Genomic DNA, 9801 nt, shown 5'->3' on the forward strand with positions numbered 1-9801 from the left:
ACCCTAAAAGAAAAACCGTTTTTTTATAGAAGTGTTTTACCCTTTAAATCTTAATATCCGAACATATAAAAAAATACGTGTCTTTTAGATTTTTGTGTTTAACATATTTAAAAGAAAATCAAATCGGTTTCGGACAGTTGTAAAATATCCTTTGTGAGTAGTTAAACAACTTAAGTTAAACAACTCGAGCCCGAATTTTTCATATTTTGATATGTGATGTGATTATCGTCATTTTTGCATTTTGTATTTTTCTCACATTTTTATTATTTTGGCACATATTTATTTGTACCATTTGTAAATATGTATCAATGATAAATATCAAAGATAGGAGTATTAAAATTTATCACTTTAGGGGTATTAATATATTGCACAAATTTGTTATATTTGTATAATTTTTTGTTATATTGGTATAATTATTATAAATATATTTCGCTAACTATTCCTGTCAGCATGTTATTACATTGTTATTACTAATTTTATAACATTGTTTCCAGTAGTGAAAAGCAACATATACTATGAAAAAATATATTATAATTATATTATAAAAAAATTACTTTTTTTCTAATTTGAACTGATCATTTTTTACCTTATTTATCTTATTTTTTACTTTATTTGTTTATCAACATAACATACATTTCTTTGTAATCTTTATAATTTCACTGAAGAGAGAAAGTCCAGACGGGGACTGAAATGTTTGAATGAAGTAATTACATGTTACGTGCATATATGATGAATTGACATTGCTCGAGATCAATCATTTGCGATTTTTAGTTTGAATAATTACGCCGTTTGACAAAAATTATGCAATATTATTTACATTATCATTTCATTTTTTAGTAATATAAATTTATTTATAAATATGAAAAAAAAATTCTATAAAGATATGATAATTAAATATACAATTTATATTTTATAATTAATATTGTTGCCATAAATATTATTCATATTTCAGCAATTTCTCAAGTTATCAAAAAGATTCCACAAATTAAGATCTCAAACTCTTAGCCGTAAATTAGAAAATATATTATTTTAATACCAATCTATCGCACTGTAAAAGAAACGGCATGTATTTTACACTAAAACGACAATGACAAATAATGATTTGCATTTTTTCAATCGATAATTTCTTGTGTTATCAAAATAGTACTATCACATAAATCGCTATTTTAAGTTTAAATTATTTCTAATAATTATTTAAATTATTTTTTACATAGAAATGTGTCATAAATAATCGTGTTAAAATTATTTCGTATGTAATATCTTTTCATGTGCATTAAATTGCACGAACAAAACATGATTGTCAAATTTTATCATGTCCAAATTATTACAAATTAAATTGGATGGTCCTCGCAATATACAAAACACAAAAATTAAGAAGTCCTCCTAATGCACGTTTTGTATAATTATAAAAATGGTACTCATAATATACAAAAGTCGGTAAAGGAATTGTGAGGTCCGGTCCACATAATATACGTTGCGTATAAAATATTATGAGGACCGTCCTCATAATGACGTTTGGTCTACATAATGTACAATTGTTCACTGAAAATGTTCTCACAATATACGTTTCACACACATATATATATATATATAAAATAAGTGGTAATAACTTTATAAATTGTATCTAACATAAATATTTGTTATATGTGTGTGTGACAAGGCCAAATTTATTGTATTTTATTATTTAAATTTATTATTATATATAACAAAACCAAATTTAAGAAGACTTTAATGAATAATTTTTCCGAGAAGAGAATATCTGAACAATACAGAAATAAAAAATTTTTTATGAAATAATATGAAAATTAAACAATGTTATTTTATAAATTTAGCATAAATTATATATATATAAACTTTTCTTATGTTTTTTAAGGCATTAAATATTTTTTTTACTTTTAATATTGTTAAAAAAGAAAAAAATTAATATTTAACTGTGCTTATTTCGAAACAATTATTACAAAATCGGTAAAAAAAATAAAAAAATGAAAAATATGGTCAAGAATTTTAGTAGCAGTAATAAGTAATAATGGTAATAGTCTTTAATATCTTTAAGTTATTAGCAAAAGAGAAGTAAGAGTTCGGCTGATCCAGCGAGACGTTACATGTGTGTCTCGACGCGACAGTGAAATTGCGTGAGTTTACGCTGACATTCAGCAGCAGCGCGTAAAATGCATTTTTTACAAGCTATTTCTATCTCTCTCGTTATGCTCACTACTACATTATTAAATTATAAAATATGTTAATTATAAAAATATATTTAAAATAAATATATTATTTCAATAAGTGTACGTATATATTTCATGATTATTCTCTTATTAATATTCTGGAATCACACATTGCATAGCAAAAGTTATAAGAAAAATATAACAAGTTTTTACTTTGAAATAAAGAACTAAACCAGCGAAGAATTAATATGCGTAAAAATAAAAATAAAATTTAATTAAGTTTTACATAATTATGTAGTGCTACTTCTCTAAATTCTTTTTCGTGAAATTTATATTAATTTGTATACTTTAAATATAGTATTTATGTATGCCACTGATTACAGTTATTTTAATATATTTAATTTGTCAACACTGTGACGTGACGCTTTGGTACGCGTCCGTCACAAGGGCGGTAACTCGACCGCGGAGGGGATCCGGGGGTTGCGCCTCTTCTTGTCTGGGAGGGCGCCGATTTTTGTTCGGCAGACTTCTGCGTTGTACCGTTTTCGCATCTTTCGTTTTCGTTTTGTTTCGTTTAGTCTCGTTCGCGTCTACAGTTCATTGTAGTTAGCGAGTCGCATAGGGTCCCCAGTGAACGGCGGAAGGAAAACTATGTCAAAGCAAGAAAGAAGAAGATGCTGGATACCGTAGGGAGGGAGCAAGGGGGGAGCCTCTCGCGCGCGACACGAAGAATTTTTCCCGGAAAAGGTCATGTATTCTCTTTCTTCTGCGCCCGGTTACCGCCGCGCGATTCCCGCCGAGAAATGATGCTGCTTTAAAATTTACAGCAATATTACCGACGCTTAAGGAAAAGGAGGAGTGGCTGCCCGAAAGACGCAAGGCCACGAGGACCGCCACCGCTACTGCAGGGCAGGTGGACGGCCTGGACGGCCCGAACGCCCCGCCGACCCAGGAAAGGATCCGTTGTCGGCCTGGCCAGCCGGACGGACCGCCAGGGCAATTAGCGGGCTTAATTAAGACGGGCCTACCAGCGAAATCACCGTTTAGAAAATCTACCCCGATACCGAAGAGGGGCAACTGGATCGAAGAATTCGGCGCGGGACGCTATCTAACACCCCTCCCAGCGAGGGAAGCGCGATCGGTTGGGGGAAGCCAATGCGTGAATCGATGCGCGAGGATCGAAGGATCGAGAGTGAGGGCGCACCTCCCAGATTTTGACTTCCGAGGGACGACCACAGCCGGCGAAATCAATTTGTAAGGCCGCCACTTGGGGTAACCCGTAGAAGTAGAAGATCGGAGTAACGCCGGCCTCAGCTCGCGGAAAAGATCCGGCGTATGACCGGCAATTACCGTTTGTTTTGTTATTAGGAATTTTCGCGAAATACCGTATCGTTACCGAGCGAATTTTATAAATTGGAGATAAATTCGCTTCGGGGACAGGCTGAGGCGGGCCGGATACCGATTCCGTTTTTTTTGTACAAGCGAGCCCACTCAGAGGTGCCGGGTCGTCGACAGTCATTCCCGTCTGTGTGTGTGATTTCTTTGATGTCCTCATAGCGATCATTCCCGCGTCCGGAAGTTAAACCGAAGTCTACTTTCGCGGTGACCTCTGTTACCGAAGAGAAACTCGGGTTACGCGAAGCGACCGTTTTCCGGATCGAGATTACACGTTCCGCTGTATCGTGCGTAGATTCTCGGTTACTTCGCAGAGGGAGCGGGCGAATGAAAAGTATTACACTGCAAAAAATGGCCGTGTTCGATGTGTGTTCAACGTGTGTAGAAATAAGACATAACACACTTTGCTCACGTGTACTGAACGGCTGCTGTGTTGATACTACACACCTTTAATAGAATAATACGTGTACAATACACGTAAATGTGTAGTTTTAATATGATTAGGTGTTATACACACTTCTCGATTACAACTCGTTAACAACACGTTAATTCAAACACACTTAAAGCGTGTTGATATAATACAGAAAGTACTATGTTACACATATCGTACGGTACAACACACGTTGATAATAACGCACGAGCGAAACTAACACGGAAAAAAGAAACACATTTATAAGTGTGTAAAAAAAATTAATTGAAAAAAATACAAAGAACTAAAGAAAATATATAATGACTAACTCTGTAATGGGTGACTAACCATGTAATAAAAATGTATAATATATAAGCTAACTAATATATAGACCTATCTATATAACATGCTACCTAACTAAAATATATATATGTAAACACAACTCTATACAAATATATGTATAACAAAATATTATAATTTATAAAATCATTAATAATTGATCAGATCAGTATTAAAAGTTTGTATTTTGTGTTTAAATTCATATAAAAGAAATAAAAATTTAATATAAACATATAAATAAATTAATCCTACGGAAAATCCATACGAAAAATGAATCAAAAAAATTAGAAATCCCGCTGTAAAACAATTTTAGGGGTGTTCGACGGCCGTAGAAGTAACGTGCAAAATGTTGCATCATGTACATCGTATACACATAATGCAACGAATACGCGTAAAACGTGTAAAAACAACACGCATAGATGCATACATTCAACACACGTGTGTTCTTATTTTACACACGATGAAACGTGTAAAAAGTGTCTACAGAATGGGTGCAGTCGCACCCATCACTGCAAAAACAAGTGTGTTACTTTTACACATTTTAAGCGTGTTATTCTGTAGACACTTTTTACACGTTTCATCGTGTGTAAAATAAGAACACACGTGTGTTGAATGTATGCATCTATGCGTATTGTTTTTACACGTTTTACGCGTATTCGTTGCATTATGTGTATACGATGTACATGATGCAACATTTTGCACGTTACTTCTACGGCCGTCGAACACCCCTAAAATTGTTTTACAGCGGGATTTCCAATTTTTTTGATTAATTTTTCGTATGGATTTTCCGTATGATTAATTTATTTATATGTTTATATTAAATTTTTATTTCTTTTATACGAATTTAAACACAAAATACAAACTTTTAATACTGATCTGATCAATTATTAATGATTTTATAAATTATAATATTTTGTTATACATATATTTGTATAGAGTTGTGTTTACATATATATATTTTAGTTAGTTAGCATGTTATATAGATAGGTCTATATATTAGTTAGCTTATATATTATACATTTTTATTACATGGTTAGTCACCCATTACAGAGTTAGTCATTATATATTTTCTTTAATTCTTTGTATTTTTTTTCAATTAATTTTTTTTACACACTTATAAATGTGTTTCTTTTTTCCGTGTTAGTTTCGCTCGTGCGTTATTATCAACGTGTGTTGTACCGTACGATATGTGTAACATAGTACTTTCTGTATTATATCAACACGCTTTAAGTGTGTTTGAATTAACGTGTTGTTAACGAGTTGTAATCGAGAAGTGTGTATAACACCTAATCATATTAAAACTACACATTTACGTGTATTGTACACGTATTATTCTATTCAAAGTGTGTAGTATCAACACAGCAGCCGTTCAGTACACGTGAGAAAAGTGTGTTATGTGTTATTTCTACACACGTTGAACACACATCGAACACGCCCATTTTTTGCAGTGATCTTATGGCAAATACTTTAAGGTACATATACATTTGTTAATATTTTAGATATTATTTTCTAATTGTAAGTCTCCTGTTACATATTTTTAATTATTATTTTTGTATTTTTATGATACATGAAGAAATATACGTCGAAATTTCATGACGCACTTGATGCTAAGTCAGATATAAAACAAATGCTTAAAAACGTGGGATTTGAAATCAAGAAATGTCGTTTTACTTTTGATGTTGCACATAAATCAAAAGATTACATTATACGTAAGTATTTTAATTTTTTACCATACGTATATTAAATATAGATATTAAAATCTTATCTAAGAAATCAAATTTGTTTTAATGTAGCTATTTAACGGTGGTGTGAATTATATTATCAGTAAATCAATTAACTTTTTATGTATGTATATATGTTTTTCATGAGAATTATTTATTTTACAGCGTATATCTTCTGCGGTCTTCCCTTTATACAGCAACTGAAATCTGAGGAACAAGAAGAGTTGAAATGGCATTTAGAACACGAATGGGATATAATGCCAAAAATTAACGAAGATTTGCCGTACAATTGCCTAGGTGAAAAGAACATTGGCGCATATGACACATTAGAAATATTCGCGTATAAAAGCCCTATATATTAGATCTTCTACATAACAGATTATTATAATATATCATAACATAATAGCTCATCATTATATATTATAACATACAATAATTATCTGTATCAATCAACTACTATTTTAATCTATCTACAATATGAACTTATTCATTTATTTTATGTGATAGTATATATAATGTAATATAATATAATATAATATAATATAATATAATATAATATAATATAAATAAAAAAAATTTATATATACATATGTATAACGCGCTTATTTGCTGCAACAATGACATAACTAAAAAAATGTGATTTTTCAGGAGACATGATTTAATAGTAGTACAAATGTAGCAACTTTTCTCTCTGTATTCAACTCGAAAATTTTTGATTTCTAAGTTATGTCATTGTTGCAGCAAATGAGCGATATATAAATATAAATATATTTATATGTATATAATATAATTGTACATAATATATGATTATTTATATGTAAATCTGATAATATATTACATATGTATTAATAATTGTAAACTTTTATAATAAAAAATATATATATTTTAAAACTGTTTTTATGTAATTTGCAATATTGTTAACTATATAATTTGTAAAGTTGTAAATCTTATTTTATTAGTGCAAATTCTATTAAATATTAAAAACATAAAATACATTACATAAGCACAGATTAATGAATAATTTGAAAATTTAAAATAATATTAAAATTTTTAGAATAGTTTAAATGTGTTGCAACGTGTTTTCCGCTCGAATCCGCCGTGGTTCGAGGGCACACGGCCAAATTGACGATAATCTCGAATAATCGCCCCAAAATGCCAAAAAAAAAAAGGAAAGAGAAACGGTAGCTCGGTATCAGGGAAAACCCCGAACGGTAGCAGGTAATATTGGGCGCCAGGCGCACGTAATCGCGCTGTCTCAATTAACGCACTAATACGCGACACGCGAATTTTCGGTAGCTCTGCGGAGAGCGACGTTCTCTTAGGGGGAGAGGAATCTGGAGAGAGAGTGTCGTAATAAATCCCAAGCTCACGTTACATATAGAAAGAAAGTAGAACATATTATACTAAAAAGGAGAATAGCTTCGTTGTACAGTTGTTCAGCATACGCCGGTAACAATATTCGCGACAATAAGAACGGAGTAATATAAATGTCGGATTTCTTAGGGGGAATGCAATGTGGTAGAAGGATCGCAAGGAAATATGAGAGAGAGTGCGGCGATAATCAAAGAGATATCGATACTCAATTTTTCGGTGTATGATACGGAGATCGTCGAAGGCGTCCGCGAATTTCTATTCTCGAGAGCCCGAACGGTAGCGCGAGAGCGTCTTCACGCAACGGGTGTACCAAAGTAACGTATCGAAAGCCGTCTTCACAATTTTCCGGTGATCCGGGCCCTCGCACGGGCAACTCTGACCGTAATCTTGACACGCGTAACAATTATCCTCAATTTTCCCAAACAATAAACACGATACCGACAAAATATACGGACCACTACACTGCAAAAACAAGTGTGTTACTTTTACACATTTTAAGCGTGTTATTCTGTAGACACTTTTTACACGTTTCATCGTGTGTAAAATAAGAACACACGTGTGTTGAATGTATGCATCTATGCGTGTTGTTTTTACACGTTTTACGCGTATTCGTTGCATTATGTGTATACGATGTACATGATGCAACATTTTGCACGTTACTTCTACGGCCGTCGAACACCCCTAAAATTGTTTTACAGCGGGATTTCTAATTTTTTTGATTCATTTTTCGTATGGATTTTCCGTAGGATTAATTTATTTATATGTTTATATTAAATTTTTATTTCTTTTATACGAATTTAAACACAAAATACAAACTTTTAATACTGATCTGATCAATTATTAATGATTTTATAAATTATAATATTTTGTTATACATATATTTGTATAGAGTTGTGTTTACATATATATATTTTAGTTAGGTAGCATGTTATATAGATAGGTCTATATATTAGTTAGCTTATATATTATACATTTTTATTACATGGTTAGTCACCCATTACAGAGTTAGTCATTATATATTTTCTTTAGTTCTTTGTATTTTTTTTCAATTAATTTTTTTTACACACTTATAAATGTGTTTCTTTTTTCCGTGTTAGTTTCGCTCGTGCGTTATTATCAACGTGTGTTGTACCGTACGATATGTGTAACATAGTACTTTCTGTATTATATCAACACGCTTTAAGTGTGTTTGAATTAACGTGTTGTTAACGAGTTGTAATCGAGAAGTGTGTATAACACCTAACCATATTAAAACTACACATTTACGTGTATTGTACACGTATTATTCTATTCAAAGTGTGTAGTATCAACACAGCAGCCGTTCAGTACACGTGAGCAAAGTGTGTTATGTCTTATTTCTACACACGTTGAACACACATCGAACACGGCCATTTTTTGCAGTGTGTACATTGCAAAAACAAGTGTGTTACTTTTACACATTTTAAGCGTGTTATTCTGTAGACACTTTTTACACGTTTCATCGTGTGTAAAATAAGAACACACGTGTGTTGAATGTATGCATCTATGCGTGTTGTTTTTACACGTTTTACGCGTATTCGTTGCATTATGTGTATACGATGTACATGATGCAACATTTTGCACGTTACTTCTACGGCCGTCGAACACCCCTAAAATTGTTTTACAGCGGGATTTCCAATTTTTTGATTCATTTTTCGTATGGATTTTCCGTAGGATTAATTTATTTATATGTTTATATTAAATTTTTATTTCTTTTATACGAATTTAAACACAAAATACAAACTTTTAATACTGATCTGATCAATTATTAATGATTTTATAAATTATAATATTTTGTTATACATATATTTGTATAGAGTTGTGTTTACATATATATATTTTAGTTAGGTAGCATGTTATATAGATAGGTCTATATATTAGTTAGCTTATATATTATACATTTTTATTACATGGTTAGTCACCCATTACAGAGTTAGTCATTATATATTTTCTTTAGTTCTTTGTATTTTTTTTCAATTAATTTTTTTACACACTTATAAATGTGTTTCTTTTTTCCGTGTTAGTTTCGCTCGTGCGTTATTATCAACGTGTGTTGTACCGTACGATATGTGTAACATAGTACTTTCTGTATTATATCAACACGCTTTAAGTGTGTTTGAATTAACGTGTTGTTAACGAGTTGTAATCGAGAAGTGTGTATAACACCTAACCATATTAAAACTACACATTTACGTGTATTGTACACGTATTATTCTATTCAAAGTGTGTAGTATCAACACAGCAGCCGTTCAGTACACGTGAGAAAAGTGTGTTATGTGTTATTTCTACACACGTTGAACACACATCGAACACGGCCATTTTTTGTAGTGTAATATTTCATAAAGTTTAAACGCATGTTTTATAACCATCATTGCATAGA

The sequence above is a fragment of the Prenolepis imparis genome, unplaced genomic scaffold (assembly GCF_030444845.1).
Source record: "Prenolepis imparis isolate NDT839.2.m4 unplaced genomic scaffold, iyPreImpa1.0 SCAF_110, whole genome shotgun sequence".
NCBI classification, from domain to species: Eukaryota; Metazoa; Arthropoda; class Insecta; order Hymenoptera; family Formicidae; genus Prenolepis; species Prenolepis imparis.